Source organism: Dicentrarchus labrax, unplaced genomic scaffold (assembly GCF_905237075.1).
Source record: "Dicentrarchus labrax unplaced genomic scaffold, dlabrax2021, whole genome shotgun sequence".
Taxonomy (NCBI): Eukaryota; Metazoa; Chordata; class Actinopteri; family Moronidae; genus Dicentrarchus; species Dicentrarchus labrax.
In genome coordinates, this window is record NW_026136705.1 from 1,080,503 (window position 1) to 1,098,414 (window position 17,912).

The following is a 17,912-nucleotide window of genomic DNA, read 5'->3' on the forward strand; positions in this document are numbered from 1 at the left end:
TTCCTCATGAGACATCAGTTAGTATCATGTAAGCATCTTTATATAAATTGAAGGTGTTAACCTGGATGTCTTTCACCAAGAGCGACCAAGGACTGTTTGGGGGATAGTTACGGCCTAAAATGATTTCATGGTTTTTTTATTGCGTAAGAAAGTTAAAGCTGCTTTTTTGTTGTTGTTTTTTTTATAATTCATTACAGAATCGAAAGGGGCAACTTGTTGACTGACTCAACTAACATTTTTATATATATATATATAATATCATAACAGTACCATTAGTGTGCACGCTAAGGTGAGCCAGCCAGAGCAGCCCTGAGACTGGACGAAGCCAGCTGACAGACAGCATGAGATAAAGTGCAGTGAACCACTGTGAGAGGACATCACATCATCTTCTTGTCTTCTTGTTGGCTATATTTCTTCCATTAAATGTAGGCTACTTAATGTTTTCACCATGTTTTCCTGCAGTCTGTTTTTGTTGTTGTTGTTGTTGTTGTTTTTCTTACAAATCAGCTCCAAAGTTTCGAATCAGAAATGAACCTTGAGACAGAAAAGGGACATTTTGTGTCATAAAATATGTTCTTGGGTTATATCCAGTCTGGTGTAATAAAGACCGAGCTCATTCCTGTTCTTCTTTCTGTCCCCATCCCTCTCTCTCTCTATCTCCTTCTTTTTTTTTCTCTCTCCCCCCTCTGTCCTCCACCTCTCCTTCCCTCTCTGCCCTTCATCCCCCCTTCTCTTTATCACTCCACTCATAAAACCTGCTCATCCAGAAAGAACAGACTTTAGAGGAGGATGAGAGAGAGAGAGAGAGAAGGGAGGAAGAGAGAAATGAATGAGGGAGAAAGACAAGGAGAGATTTAAGGAAGGAGAGAGATTTAAGAGCAGTATTTGTGTAATTTCAAGCTCAAATCAATTCACTTCCACTCACGGTTGAGTGTTAAATTCAACTTTAGTGAACTTAAAATCATCATTTTTTTGCCGACCTTTGGAGGAACCGACGGCAATATCACTTGAGCTGCGTCGCACCATTTAATCTCACATAACCTGCTTTTTGCTGGAGTGTTAACGGCTCCACGAGAGAGAGGTACAATACGTCTACTGGACCTCGTCTCAAACACAAATGTGGCATCTCTTGAATTTACTTTTTTTTTTTTTAAAGGCGCCATGTGTTATTTTTGAGTGTTAAATCACTTTTTTATTGGCGATTTGTTAACAGGTTGTAACGTAACTTAGCTGATTTCAGGTCGTTTCTTTGGACGGCTGCAGGTCGGAGCTTCGGTAAAATCCAAAGGATGTGACGTTCCCGACTGTCTTTTCTCTCTTCTTCCCTACAGCTAATGTTCAGCTTATAAATGGAGTCCTTCAGGAGGCCCCGTTTCATCATTGAGTAAACTGATGACTCCTGAATAAATGACCTATTTTATGGATATTTTATTTAATGCATAACAACAACAGTACAGAACAACTGATGATGTAATAGATAAACCCTCAGATAAAGAAATAAATGCAGGAATTTGAGTATTTTTAGGAAGTTTTTACACAATTCTGTGTCTGTATTGTGTATTTTTTATGTATATGTATTATGTACGTTCAGATCTTTAGTGTTGAGCTCTTTAATTATAATCTGAACTTTAAAAATAACAATTTCATGTCGTTTTCTACATGGAAATTAATCAAAAGGGAGATTTCTTACACTCTTTGAAACCAATAAGGCCCTCGTGACCCCCTGGTGAAGCTTTGGCGACCCCTAGTGGGGGGTCCCGACCCACAGATTGGGAACCACGAGCGACCGACCACAACACAAGAGTCACAAAGTCAAAGCTTGTGAGTGACATTGTGATACTATGGTTTTAGCTGACTTAACGTTAGCTTGCTTGCTAACGAGAACACACGAATTTACCATCAGGGCGAGTATTTGAGCACATTTCACTCCTTTAACTTCCTCCGTGTTCATTACAGGTCGGTGGTCGGTGTTTATTGGACACTCTGTGTTATCGTGCTTTCGTTCTCTCGCCGCAGCATAAATTTCCACTGTGGTTTCGGCAGAATTGTCTACAGTTTTCTGTAACTGTAACAAATAAACTGGAAAAAATAAACTCTGCGAAAGCGTCTGAGAAACCCACAACCGACAGTCGAGTTTCAAACTAAATACTCACCCAGGTTTACGTAGGAAACGTAGATCATTTCCAGGATTTTTGGTCATTTGAGTCAAATTCCAGGTTGTCTCCATGTCTTGAAAACTAGTCTCTTAAATTTTCCGGGTTTTTCAGGACACACGTGTGAATTTCGCCTGTGAGAGGGAGAAAAGGAGGAGAGAGGGGGTGAAGCAGAAAAAGAGACATAAAAAAAGAGATTAAGTGAGAGAGAGCAGGTCTCAAGGTGACTAGTCATTGTCCTAATTCTGCTTTTAAAACAGCTAAAGAGGCCAAAAACACAACTCTCTCTCCTCAATTCTCCCATTCTCCTCTATGTCTCTCTCTCTCTCCTCTATTCCTGCCATCTTCACTGAAAGAGACTACAACCATCAACCCGTCTCCCTCCCTCTCTCTCTCTCTCTCTCTCTCCCCTCTCTGTATTTTTTTATATTTAACTCGTTCTCTTTTAGCATTTTACATCCCTTCATCCTGATGGTACCCTCTCTCTCTCTGTTCCTGTCGTCTTTGCCAGCAGCGATGTCTTCAAACTCTGATTGATGATGGTTGCCGTCGGTTACCGTTGTGTCCTGCTTTCTGTTTTTACCAAAATACTCCTCTTTCTTTCTCTCTCTCTCTCTCTCTCTCTCTCTCCCCCTTCCCTCCCTCCCCGTTTCTCTCTCCCTCCTCTCAAAACTTTTTCAACTTTATCTTTGAAACTGCTGATGTGAAAGTCAACCGCTGCTGGGTCGAGTGTTTGTGTTTAAAGTAACGCAGGGGCTTATTATCCTTTATTTATAACATATAATGGTATAAATACATATTAATAATGCTGCACGGATGGTTTTATGTACAGCTTTATTATATATCACACATCTTCTGTTTAAATCTATTTATCATTGCGATTTTTATGGTTTAAGATGCTTCAAAATGCTTTTTCGTTGTGTTTCTAATAATCCGAATTTATTAGAAACATTAAAATAAGTGATTTAAATGTTTGTATATCTCTTAATTTATGAAGAATATAACCAACTCGTGTCTTAATTATAATTTAAGCCTGCTATCACACATTATCCCTTAAAAATGACAAATATTTCTATACGATTACAAACCGACATGAATATTTTGACAAAAATCAAAGCAGCTTTTTTACTCAGTTGTCATACATGCAGTCGTAGGACTTAAACATTCATATTTTTTCTTTATAATATTAGTTAATACAACAGTTTTTTCTCTTGAACTCTCTCGCTGTAAGAGATTAACCAATGAGGTGAAGCTCTAAGCAGGTCGGACAATTAATGAGCTAAAAGATACCTGAAACTTGGATAATGTAGCATTTTTGTTCCCGCCAAATTTAAATAAAATTATTTACGCGAGTAGATTACATGCGGAGACGAAGAATTTGATTTGGCGAAGGAAATTACGCAAAATTTGCCCCATTTGTGTATTCTAGCAAGCTGTAAATATGCAACGTTGAGCAAAACATTAACGAAGAGTCAGACAGAAGAGAGATTCTGTAGGAATAAACACTGTAAACTCTGTGCTAAAAACACTGAATAAAGCAGTTCCAACTTAAAAATGCCTGCTTCTCCCACGCTGTTGGGCAGACAAAGGATGTACCGGAGGGGCTGCGAGCCGAGCTGCTGCTAACATTAGCTCAGCTTGTTTCTCTGATAACTTAAGATCCAGACGTCCGATGACTAAAATCCTTCATCCGGTTCAAATCTAGAGTTAAAAAGCACCAAGATCTAAACAGTGGATGGTAAAAATGTGGCTTCAGACTGGATAAAAAAGTCAGTTTATGATGCCACTGACATACATTTCTCTGAGTTTGAACATTGTTGGAAACATTTGCACCAACATGTAAAACATAAGTCGGGTGTTTATAGACATTTTAATGCGTAAATGTTACGTATTACATCTTTAACTGCTACCACCAGCTTTTGTGACTCCCCTCCGAACATAATAATCGTGGGACAGACGTGTTATGTCTAATACAAAATAAAATATATTAATGTTTGAATGTACCCTGCACCTCCTCTCTTTCTTTCTACCTCCCTATCTCTCTCTTTCTCTTTTATTCTCCCTTTTTCTCCCTCCATTCTTCCCACATAGATAGATAGATAGATAGATAGTGTGGTTGGTTCATTAATGGGGAGCTTTATTAAATGTGTTTTTTAATGTTTATTTCATTATTAACATATAATCAGTGCCATCAATCACTGTGACAGCCACCTATTGTCAGCCTGGCTGTCACACCGCACCGCTGTGTGTGTGTGTGTGTGTGTGTGTGTGTGTGGCAGAGAGAGAGATAAATAAAGAGAGAGACGGTGCGTGAGTGTGTATCTGCCGCAATTTCAACAAGGTGTGTAAAATCAATAGTCCTCGTCTTAAGGCGAAGGACAGAGGAGGCAGCTCGAGGAGGGAAGGGAAGGATGGAAGGATTTATTAAAAAACACCTAAAACATTTCAGTAAAGTTAATTTCTTTAACAATATTAGCATTATTATACCAAGTGGTGTTCAAGTACTTTAATCTAGCTGTACGTTATCCTTAGTGGGCTGAAAAAGCAAGAATCTGGCTCCAGATCTGATCAGCACTGCCTAGTTTGACAGTTTGAGCTGGACGGACTCACTGAGAATGAATCAATCACAATCTCTGCTTTATGGTCTATTTTCCTCTAAATGGGAGCATCAGTTACTAAATGAACATCATGCTATATGGAAGAAGACTTGAAACTAGAGATTGAGACCATAAACTCATCAGGAAACTGTTTACTGAGCTCATAAATCAACTGAGAAGTCGGCTCATTTCTCCATAAGACTGCATAGTAATGGAGCTGCCCCCTGCTGGTCATTACATAGAATGCAGGTTTAAGACACTTTACAGACCTGGATGCTTTGTCCATTATATATGATTATATATATATATATATATACATAGGAGCCGCTAACTTCCAGTTTAGTCCTCTGTTAACTTGAACAAGGATAAATAATTGTAAACTGTAATTTATTTGGCCACTATGTCAAATTGGCCTCAAAGCCTTAAAATCTCTGCTCTAAAATGTCAAAAAGCTATTTGAGTATTAAAAAAAGTCCTTGAGGAAAGCACCATGACCCTCTTTTCACTCGCAGGGAAACAGCATGTTGGGAAAAGAGTCAATCACGAAACCGGTTAAGAAGTGAACATTAAACAAAACAACAAATACCTTCAGTCGAAATAAATCAAAAAAACAAAGTCTGCTGTCGTTGGGAGCGCTTGGTTCGCTCCCCCAGGTGGAGCTGCAGTTTTCATTTCCTACCAAAATAAATAAAGAAATAAAATCATTCGGGGACAGGGAAATGGCACAGGAAGAATGAAAGCATTTGGACGAGGGCTCGGGTTTTAAATTTGACTCGGAAAACTTTATTGATCCGAGTGCCAAACGGAATTATGGAAACGAACTCGGAGCTTTGAAGGGAAGTTTCACTGTCGTTATCGTAAGCCCCTATAATCCATCATATCTGGGAATCAAATTAACATATATTTACACACACACACACACACACTTAAGTGCAAGCACTCACATAATTTCTCTGTCTCTTTCACACACACACATACACTCACTCACACAGAGGCCAAATCATTAGTTGTAGGTTAATTAGTGTTATAATTAATAACCCAGCAGACATGTGTATGTGTATATGTGCGTGCGTGGTGGGGAGGGGTGTATATGTGTAACGAGGGGTCGGGAGTTAAATCATATTAATTTCAACATTGATTAAGCAATAAAAAAGACTTTTAACCAGCGGGGGTGTATATCACTTCACCACACAGGCATCGCAATTTAAATCTATGTATTAATTAAAATGCACGTGTGAATGTGTGTCGCCGAGTTTGACGCCGAGGTTTCTGGAGCGAGGGAGGGATCAACACTCTTTAACGGAGATAAAGAGGGAGAGAGAGAGAGAGAGAGGTTTGAAGGGGGAGAGGAGGAGGAGGGAGGAGGGGAGTGATAGCAAAAAAAAACATGGATCTAATTCAGAGAAAAGGAGCAGAAACAGAAGAAGAGGAGGGGAGTGGGATCGAGGGAACGTGTGAGAGGTATAGATAAAATTAAAAGAAAGAAAGGGAGGGAGGAAGGGGGAGGGAAAGTGGGGGGGGAGAGAGAGAGACTGACTGCTGTGTGATTGGATAAGCGCCAGTGACTCTTTGAAATTGCGATCGCCTCAGATATGCATTTCAACGTATAGCTTAACTTTTCTCATATAGATAACAGCTTCGTTAGCCGAAAAACTTTTTGCCGGTTGCCAACTTGAAAGCCGTTGCGCGAGGCGTTTCCGCTTCAATCTTCCCAGTCAGGGCTTTGGTGATTGATCTGCTTTGAAGGGGTGAGGAGGTGGTGGGGAAGGAGTTTTTTTTTTTTTTTTTTTAAGCCGTCGCCATGTAAAAGGGAGTTTTTTTTTATGGCGGGAAACTTTTGGGACGGTTGGGGCTCTTTGAGGCGCGCAGGTTTTCTAAGCTCGTTGGGACGCTACACACAAAAAAATAAAAGGTGGAAGAATAATTGAGTCCTAACAACGTTGTTGAAGTGCTGGAGTTGAGTTACTGGCTGTGTTATGCTGCCAAGGCTTTCCCAATATGCTGCAAGGCCCCCCTCCCCCAAGACTGAAGGTAAGCTCAATAAAACACACACTGCGGGCTGGAAGGTTAAAAACCTGCAGCAGGTGAGATTTTAAGGTGAAAATATGAACCCCCGGTCTTATCAGCTGGAATCACAAAGTCCGCAGCATCCAGTCTTATCCCGAAAGGATGTTTAGAGATCTTTGAAAATGGACATTTCCTGGTTTATTAAGTCCAATTGAGATGCTAATATACCTTTCCCAGGGAGTGATGGTCAAGATAAAACAACAAAAACACATAAAATACACATAAAATACATGATTTCACAAGAACGGATTCAATAATTGGACGTTTATACAAGAGAAAAGGAAAGATTAATTACAATTGTGCCTCCATATTGTCAATTATAGTCGTCAATATATATTTTATCTGCGTCTTGTTAATGAATCTAAACGTGTCAGAACAACTGCTAAAACTAACTCTCCTGTCGCTGCCTGAACCCGTCGTGTCTTCATCCCCAGAGTCAGAGTCCTGGTCGGAGCCGCTGGAAATCAGTTGACCTCCAAAAAAGTCTGTGTTGCAACAATATCCACTGAATGTACTAGGACAGTCAAAAATGAAAGAACTGGCCCTTTCACCTTTCTATGAGTAGTTTTTGTTAAACGGCATAAAGAATCGACCCAATTTTCAAAATAAAATACCGGGTACAGCAGCAATGTGGCACTAGGCTCAGTCAGAGGAGATTTTAAGCAGAGAAAGACATTGTTTTGTTTCCTTTTAAGGATAAAATATACAAGTAAACAACGCTGGCAGGCAACACGCTCTGCAAACGCTCTCGGTGCAATTTCGGGGTAAGCCTGAATATAATTTAAACAGGTGAGTTATATAAAAATACATGAAACAGTTGTCATGAACGGAGAAATTAACTATAGAGACCAAAACTGTTGTTTGTAGCAGGCTGTAAACATGTTTATTTCTGCTGTAAAGTTGGGTATTTTAATAAGGGGGCTACAGTTATTTTGCAGTTCATGCAAAAGCTAGTTTGAAATAAAATGTTCAGTATGGTCGCCAGCTCTAACCAAGACGACAAATATGAAATAAAATCACTTTTCTGGCAACACCTCAAGGATTTTATTTCTTTTTTTAAAAACGAGGGTTTTTGACACTAACCGCTAACAGCATCAGTGTCGTACTTGTAACGCCAAGTGATATGAAACGCACGCCACACAGGAGCTTCAGTGCGTACACACAACCTCTCTGCACAAAGATTTTCAGGCAAAAACTGACATAAAAATCAGGATTAAACACACACACTCACACACACACACACACACTCACACAGACACACACACAGTCACCGCAGGGTGTTGGAGGGAGAAATGATGAGAAGATCAATCATCAGCTGTCAACAGTGGCTAATAGAGTATGAGAACAACATATTAACTATACTGGTTAGATTAACACTCACTCTCTCTCTCACACACACACCAATACAATGTTAACTATTGATCAGTTTCACAGTTGATCGGTTCAACAAAGTCACTGGGATTGAATTTAAACACATAAAATCAGATCTGTTTGAATTATTGTGATTCTCTCTCTCCGTTGTCTCTTCGGTGGTAAACAGATTGATCGCCAGCGGAGGGAAACTGGCACAGCGGCCGGCGTTTTCCCTCCTTAAAAATCCTGCCAGAAAGCAGCAGCAGAAGAAGATTTTCTCTCTCACTCTCTCGTACGTCGTCGGGGTTGACGGAGAGCTGGAACTTCACCTGGGCGTCAACGGAAGAATGTGAACTCTTTTAAACGAAGGCCAAACGCTCCTGACTGCTCTGAAGTCCAACGTAATGAAATATTCTGTTTATTAATTCATGTATTGTTCATGTATGGATGTATAGATACATACAGTGTGATCAGTTACCTGATTCTGGTGCTATAATACCATATCGTTTAGAGAAATTGAGTCACAATAAAGTATTTAAACTATAATAAATCAGGATTTTAAGTTAGTCCTGCAAACAAAACGACAAAATAGAACAAAAAACTAATGATTTCTTACAATAATTACACAGATAAGGTTAAACATTGTTGTCATTATACAGTATAGTTAATAACAGGGTTCCCAAACAACCTGGGAAACCTGGATATTCAGTCATGGAAACACCTGGAAATTGATTAAAATGACCAAATATACTGTAAATAATCATATTATTTGGATTATTTGGTAAAACTGTAATTCAGAAAGAGTGAAAATCATCTGTGGGAACAACTAAACACACCACAAGAGCGAGATAACACGTCGTGTCCCTTAATTGATGTTTGATCAATATACGCTGTCCTGTATTGATAAGAAAAACTATTTCTTCCAAAGAGTGGGAACCCTGAATAAGCTTTTAACATAATATATAGCACAGGTAGGTTATGGCAGTAGTAAGATAAATACAGAATGAACAGCTGAAGGTCGGATATGAATATGATGTATAAACTATGGATCAATATGTCTGGAGGGGATCTTCAGAACTGCAAACAAATATATAATTTAATTAAATAACGCTATAAAACAGCTGCCTGTAGCACCGGCTGTGTGTAAGTTTAAACCAGTTATAACATAAAACTGAGTTATTTCTGCCATTTTTAATTACTTGGAGGCCTTTTGCGACACGGTGATCGAATAAAGACCTAATTTATTGATTCGATATCAGCTTAGCTCACTACGATGATAGCCAGAAAGCTAATGCTCACGGTAACCATGACAATGGAGCTCTTACCTTTGATTGCCTTAGTTATTAATGACAATTTAGTTATGTTTGTTCCCCAAGTAATCGTGGCGCAAACAATATTTATTTTATAGTTTTAAGTGTTTGTGTGTGTTTGTTGTTGTTTTACATTGTAAAAAAAAAGAAGGTATTTAATAAAAACAAACTAATTTTAAAGGCATACTATGCAGTTTTCCGGTTTTGTCAAACAGCTACCCCTAGAGTCGCTGCAGAGTACTTGTGTTTAACGTTAACTGCTGTAAATACCACTCACCAGAGCCGTCTCTATATACGACTCTGCGTCTCTGCACTCACGGCCTGATCCCCTCCCCCCTGTATACTGGTACATGTTCAGTAGGATGGAAGCTCGGACATCGAACAGGCAAAGATAGACTCCGAAGAAGTCTACTGACCAGGTAACGTCTGAGTGAATGCCTGCTAGTGTCTTCCATTGAGGCTGCTTCTTATGTCGCTGATGTGTGTGACGTCGCGCCGTAAAGCAATTTGTGATTCTCGTGAAGTTGGCGGGACGCCACCCTTCAGACTTGCATTGCTGATTCTGCCAACGGCGTCCCTCTTGCATAGTGTGCCTTTAAGCAACTTCTGCTTGTGACTTGAGGTCGAAAGTCGTCAGAAATTCAGATGTTTTTGGCACAGAAGAACAAAATATATCAAAATACATCAGGCTTTTTAAAAAGCACACAATTCTTGTTAGTAGGATACATTTAATTGTTGATTTTGGTCTGTTTTTCTGGGTTTTATTGACAATAAGGATACAGAACCAGACAAAAAAGCTTTCTGGGAGAAGCATCTAGTGGCCATTAGTGGTACTGCAGGCAGTTGTAGACACAAATATTGACTGACACTGACACTATATTCTTAATTATATTGTTTTTAATTGTGATGTCTACCTCTAACACACACACACACACACACACACACACACGTTTAAGATGTGTGTTGCTGCATTAATAGAAAACATTAAACAGAATTATTTCACTGAAAATACTATTGACTCTCAAACAGGAAACTACAGCAGCTCTCTTTTCTTTGACCTCCTTAATGATCCATTACAGCAACGTGTGTGTGTTTGTGTAGGTGCGTGTGTAGGTGTGTGTGTGTGTGAGTGTGTGTGTGTGTGCGTGCGCTGACCTTTCCCCAGCGTTAGCCGGTCTGAGCCATCACAGGAGGTATTAATGGACTAATCACATTAAACAGAGAATCATTAATCATCTCCCCTCAGCGCTGTCACTGCCACGCAACGCCTAATCAACTCTATTGTTTACACACACACACACACACACACATGGCGCAAACACTGATGCACACACACACACACACATATATACAGGACATACAAAAAAAACGTGCAAATTTTGCAGCAAAGGCACCTCAAAAAAAAGCTAATTCTTCATCCTCAAACCCTTCTGTTCTTCTCCTGTTTCTTTAATGGCCGCCACCTCTCATTACATTTTTCATCTATTTTTTAATTTTTCTCTCATCTTTTATGCCACATTTTACCTTATTAATGTCTCACTTTCTCATCTTTTCTCCCTTTTTATTTCCTCTCTCTCTTCTGCTCATCTTCTCTCTCCCCTCCATCACCCTCCTCCTCTTCCGCCTCTTCCTCTGACTCTCCATCTCTCATCCTCTTCACTTTGTACACTGTTTTTGCTGATTCAGCAGCAGTGTCATTAAGATGCCTGGTAAAAGGCAACACACACACACACACACACACACTTTGCATCTTTAATAATCAGACAGACAGTGAAAGTGACACGATGCTGAACGAAGCTAAATACCCTAAAAGTTCATCTAAATTCAAATTTTTAATCAAATTTGCAGCACTGTTTGTCGTTTCACTGCAAGTTTCTGTGTGTTTTTGTCAATAAATTACTAAAGATGTTCTATAAAGACATTAAAAATGGATGTTTGACACTATTTTTCTCTTAATTATAGTGTTGTCAGTTCTGTTTAAAACATGAGATACAGGAAAAATGTAATTTTAACCCTTTAAGATCTCATCTTCAGTTATATTGTAACTATTTAACAATAAATGCACAAAAACACAACTTTACATCAGTGATTTGGGTGAAACTGGATCATATTTTACTTTAGAGAATATTGTCTGGTTTTCCCTCCTGCTAACTGCTAATGTAGCTGCCTGTTTTTACAGGAGATACGTAAACATGCGGAAGCAAACAGGTCTCTAAATGAACATTTCACGTGGACTTTAAACCATTTATTAAAGATATAAAAGATATTTGATTTGAGTAGAATGAACTAAAGTATTTATTGTTGAGGTAACTTAAGTAAAATAAGTTAATCGTACTAATTTCATTCAGTTAATTGAAGTTAAATTCATACGTACCATTTCTCCAAACTTATTTAAAATGTGTGAACAGAAGTAATCTGAATAAAGTCACTCATATGTTATGGAGAGAATATTTTCTGGTTTCGCTCTCTCTCTAACTGCTAATGTCCATCTTAAGAGACAGAAACATGACGTAGGCCCCGAACGTGCAGTGGATTATCAGATACTGAGGACTTTTAAGGGTTGTCTTGGTGTGAATTTTGTCTTTAAAATATGTTAAATTACTTTTATTTAGTGCTCCACAACACTATAACCACTCCCTGCTGCACAGGCACCATCTTATTTGTTTACCTTAATGACTTTAATGTCATTAAATGGACTTTAAACGGGTACAGAAGGTTAAAGGATGAGCTCAGATGTGACAGATGATGGATGTTAAACAGACAATTTAAAGCTGCTTTTTCCTGAAAGAAGACGAGAGGAGTGTTTTTTTTTTTTTTTAAAGAGCTGCCAGTTAACACGGCTCATATATTCCACCTCCTCCGCTCATCCAATCTAACCGCCCGAGTCCTGGAAAGAAAGCAGTGTGCACGAGTGTGTAAATGATTAGACATGGACGGAGGGAGGAACGGAAGGAAAGATCGGGGGAATTCCTTCACTGGGAACGCCAGTTTGGTTGGTTGCACCAAGACTGTAAAACCTCACACATATTTTTAAATACAAGAAGAAAGTTAACTCAAATTAAAGCAGTTGTTTTGAGTGAACTTAAATTAATGCAGTATATTAAGTTTTAATACTGTTTAACTTCACTTTATTCGTCATTTTAAGTCAAAAGAATGCAGAAAAATAATCCTTAATTATCCCCAAAGTGTAAAGATTGGATGTTTGTCGCGTATAAAAACAGGAAACTACATTAGCTACTGTTTTGATAATCAATTAATTCTAAATTGTTTCTATCTAAGGTAATAATTTGCTTCAGTAGTAGAAAAAAAGTCTGTATGTATTAAGAAAATGCATTTAAGTAACTTTATTCAGATAAATAAGTTTGGAGAAATACTGCATATGAGTTTAACGTCAATTAACTGAATGAGATTAGTACGATTAACTTATTTTACTCAAGTTACCTCAATAATAAATACTTTAGTTTATTATACGCAAATCAAATATCTCTTATATCTTTAATAAATGGTTTAGTCTGTAGCTAACTAGCTCTGTGTCGCTACAAGTTGAAGATTGATTTGTTTATGCTTATGTAATTGATATAAAAATACAAAAGAAATTGAGTTTTTGTACATTTTTAGGTATATATATCATTAAATTAAGGTACAATACGACTGAGGATGCAATCTTAAAGGGTTAAAATGACATTTTATTTAAAGGCAGTTTGAGTTTCGATCGGTAAAATAAGAAAAAGAAAGCGAAGATGGAAAAAGCAGTTTCATGGAAGGAAGGAAAAGACAAAAGAGTAATAAAAGTGAAAGTAAACAAGGAAATCTATCACAGTAAAATAAAAAGGAACAAACACAATAAATAAAGTGAGAAATTCAAGTAGAGAAGAAAGAAAACCTTCTGATCCCAAATCAGTTTTAATGGAGGCTGTCATCACACAGTCTGTCTCTTTCCACACACACACACACACACACACACACCTCCTCTTTTATCCCAAAAACAATCCTGATGGAAAACGACACACACACCTGTGTCATCATATGCAAGCCAGCACACACACACACACACACACACACACACACAGCCGACAGCAGAGGAGTGACAGAGCGAGACGGACAGAGAGGCAGATGAAGGAGATGAAGGAGGGATGATGAGGAGGAGGATGAAGAGGAGGAGGAATCATCAGAGACAGGAGGCGTGTTTCCATCCACCTGTTTTTATGCACATTTTTCAATTTGCACATTAAAAAAAACAAATTTCACCAAAAATAAAAGACGTTTTTACGCTTGAATGAGGTTGAAAAGTTTATGTATCAATAATGTAAAATGATCACAAAGTACTTTTTATGAGTGCTAAACGAGTAAAATGTGCATAAATATGTTACTCTGTAAGTATTTTTTATGTAAATATTGCAACTTATGGTTCAAGCCACGCCAACTCTGAGTACAGCTACAGATTTGGTGAATAAACCATAATATACATGAAATATGGGACTTAAATGTATTAGAGCTCACATAAATCTCATATTTACGTCATGTTTTCTTCATCTTGTGTCTTCATCAACTGTTATCGGACTGAATGGATCAATTTCTTTATGGGAAAAACTATTTTTGGGGCTCCTGTGCGTCACGTGACCAACGCTATTGCTGTAATTACACAGTTCGGCCACTATGTCAGATTCTCCTCTTTCTGTAGGGTTTGGGTTTGACTCTTTAAATTACGTCATCTTGTTGCGCCCTCTTCTTCGTCTTCTTATTCTTCTTCAGTGGCACCTGACTGGAGAATTAGCCCCACCTACTGCCGAGCTTGACGGCTGCCAACCCTAAATCTGGCCAATTTGATGTCAAATTTAAAACATTAATCTAGATTCATTTAAAAAGATATATATATATATTAATTTAATAATCTGTTTTTGTATTTGGAAACATTTCGGAAGATTTGGAAATAAGACAATTAGGAATGTGTTAATTAATGTTTTTGAGTTCAAATATCTTAATTTTTGGGGGTTTTTCAAGCAAATATTGACAAAATGTGATTGTTTTTCAAATAATCAACATATATTTCAGCTACCACTTAAACTCTGGACCCCCCTTTAATATTTTCTCTAGATCCGTCTCTGCTATCTAGACGCAACAACTCCTCCCAACATTTGCAATAACAGTCGTAGATTGGAAAAGCACATGAAATTTGCATTTTCTCTTGCAGATTTTTCTGAAAATACAGTTAAAACTTGGATGGAAACCCGACTAGTGAAAAGATAAGAAGGGAAATAAGCATAATGGCCCATTCAGAGGTGCATCTATGGACAATTAATGTTTAAAGATAAGAAGAAAAAGACAAGAAAAGAAAGAACAAAGAAGGAAATATACAATATAAATGAATATGTGCGTGTAAATCTACACATACTTGCAGCAAATGAGCCAAAACAAGAGAGAAAGAAGGAAAGGAAACAATAAAAAAAGGCCCAGAAAAAGAAGAAATAAGTGTAAAAGGATTAACAGCTCAGTGCATTAAGAGCGACTCTGTCTTTTAGCTAACGTCTAATTTGTAAGATGAGAGCGACAGAGAGCTAACCAAGTGGAAAACATCATCTAGAAACTATGATTAAACCCTTCCACTGTAATAATGAGATCTACTCCAATCCTTTTAACACCACCCTTCACACACACACACACACACACACACACAGACACTTATTTTAATCCAGGATTTTTTAATATAAATTTAAGGTCAGACATGTAATTTGTGTCAGTGTTTCTGTGTTTTAATCACTTTAAGGACTCATCCACTTTCTCTTTAATATTCTGTGAATTCATTATTTGTTCTCTCTTTATTTCATCTTTTCTTGCTTTGTTTTAAGTTTTTTTTCCCCCATGTTTTTATCAACAACACTTGGTTGAGAACATGTTTATTTTGATTTCAAGTCTTGGAAATGTTTTCACTGTAAATCATCCTGCAGTAATTTATTTAATGAGTTACTTAACGTGTTACTTTTATACTTGTAATTCCTACATTTTTACACAATAATCTGTGTTTTCTACTTTCAAAACAGGTTTATTACTTTAGTTTTAATGCATTTAAGATGAATTCTGGATTATTTTGGAGTTTAGTGAACTCTAAAGTAATCATTTCATGTTCATGCACTACGTTTACGTGTTTTCTACTTTCAAAACAAACGTTTATTATGCAGAAAAATGCAAAAAGCCCAACCTACAGAGTGGTTTGTCCATTCTGGGCTTCTGAAGAAACATAAAAAACGTCTCATTCTAAGGAAACAAAAACACAATTATTCCTAAATTCAGGTGATTATACACTAATGAAAACATACCTGTGAATATTATATTCAATTTCTGTCAATAGATCCTCCTAAATGTTTCACACTGGACCTTTAAATAAATGGTAAAATATTAGTTGATTCCACTAAATTCCTGTAGGATGTTTTACAGTGAAAATAACTAACAAGGACGTATTGTCAGAAATATAATACAGTATTCACAAGTACGTTTTTTATTAGTGTTTAATCACCTGAATATAAGAATCGTGTTTTTGTTACCTTAGAATGAGACGTTTTTGTCTACAGACATGGCGGAGTCTGCCATATTCAACCGCTATGTTTCTACCCAGAATGGACGAACCACTCTACATCGGGTCTTTTGTGTTTTTTTGCAGCCACCGTTTCTCCTACACGCTTGGATGGCGAGAAGTATTCAGCCACTAAATCCTACACACTGGTCCTTTAATGAAACATGTGTTTTACTAATTCAAAGTTGAGTCGACAAAATAATCAACTATTAATCTTAAATGCATTAAAACTGAAGTAATACGGCTGTCTTGAAAGTAGAAAACAGATTATTGTGTGAAAGTTTCTAAAAATAGATTTTAGATGTAGGAAGTACTTTGTTACTTCCTACATCTAAAGTTTGACAACAATACAACAGCGTTTAACGTCTCGTCGTACAGCTCTGGAGGTTTTTTTTTTTTGGAAAGCTGCGGAGAAACACTCGCGTTAAAATCTGCACCTTTTAATCTCCGTAATCGTCGAAGCAAAAGAAAAAAAGAAAAGCCCCCGACGACAAAACGCTTCACACTGACTTCCATTTCCTCAGTGTGAAATGGGCTCTTCAGTCGTCTTAACTGGCTTACAGCCGTCCTCTTCTGTTTCAAAGACAAATCCTATTTTCAGCTCTCATCAGTCAAGAACAGACGCGAGGATGTCTCTGTTTCAATATCTCATTTAGCCACACACACATACACACACACACACACTGGGAGCCTGTTGCCACAGCTGCATTTGGAGACAAATCCCTTTTTCTGCTTTGCCCTCTCAGACAAAAACCACTCGTCTCATTTCCTAACCCTGCCTGTTGCACGAGATAAAAAGAGGACTTTGTGTGAGTATGTGTGTGTGATCAAGTGCCTTCATTTATGTTCTCTCTCTCTCTTTCTCTTTTCCACCAAATTATGTTATATTACTTTCTGTGTTTGGACATAAGAACTAAACACAGAGAGGCCGCGTCAACGCCTGCAAGCTAAAGCATGCACAAATATCAATATTATCTTTACTTCTTCCACTCCGCACTGACTTTTAGAGGCTGTAGGAGGCTCCGTTTTAAGGTTATAGTGACTTTACTGATATCATATGAAACTAGATGACCTAATGCATCCATTGGTACAAACTACGTCATACTAGCATGTCAGGAAGGGGGCTAAATAACGCTGCAAAGTTGGGCTCAATTTTGGCTTTGGAAAAACTGGCATGGCTATTTTCAAAGGGATCCCTTGACTTCTGACCTCAGGATATCTGAATGAAAACGGGTCCTCATGAGTCTCCCCATTGCAGACGCTTTATGGTAATCTCACGCAGTTTCTTGCATGTGTAAAACCATACATTTGGAATGACTGGAAAGCTGAGACACATACTTAATGCCACCCCTGTATAAGTAAATGCCCCACTTGTGCACCCCCCCAAGAAAAAAAGTCATAAAAAAGTCCTGACACGCCCCTAGATGCCACATGCAGCACGCTGTCATACAGAAGTAAACGTGGAGGCCGCTGAAAACAAGTTGTGCAGATGATAATGATAACGAGGAGAAAAGAGAGACAACATTTTTTAATTATGGCTTTTTGTGGAGCAACGGCTGCAACTTCGGAGCAAACACAGATTTCGACCCCTCAAATACCCATGAGGTCTAATATCTCACTGTTCGTCGCAGAAATGTGACGAAGGTCAATCTAGACTGACATTTTTTAGACTCCATGTAATTTGTGATGTTCATACAGTTAATAAAAATGTTGTATATACAGTAAATACAATAAAATATTTACATGGTATCAATAAGGTCATTCTGGGTCCTCTCATCTGAAAATCCATTTTGCGGTGTTCCTCAAGGTTCAATCCTTGGTCCCATTCTGTTTGCTTTGTATGTGCTTCCCCTGGACCTGATAA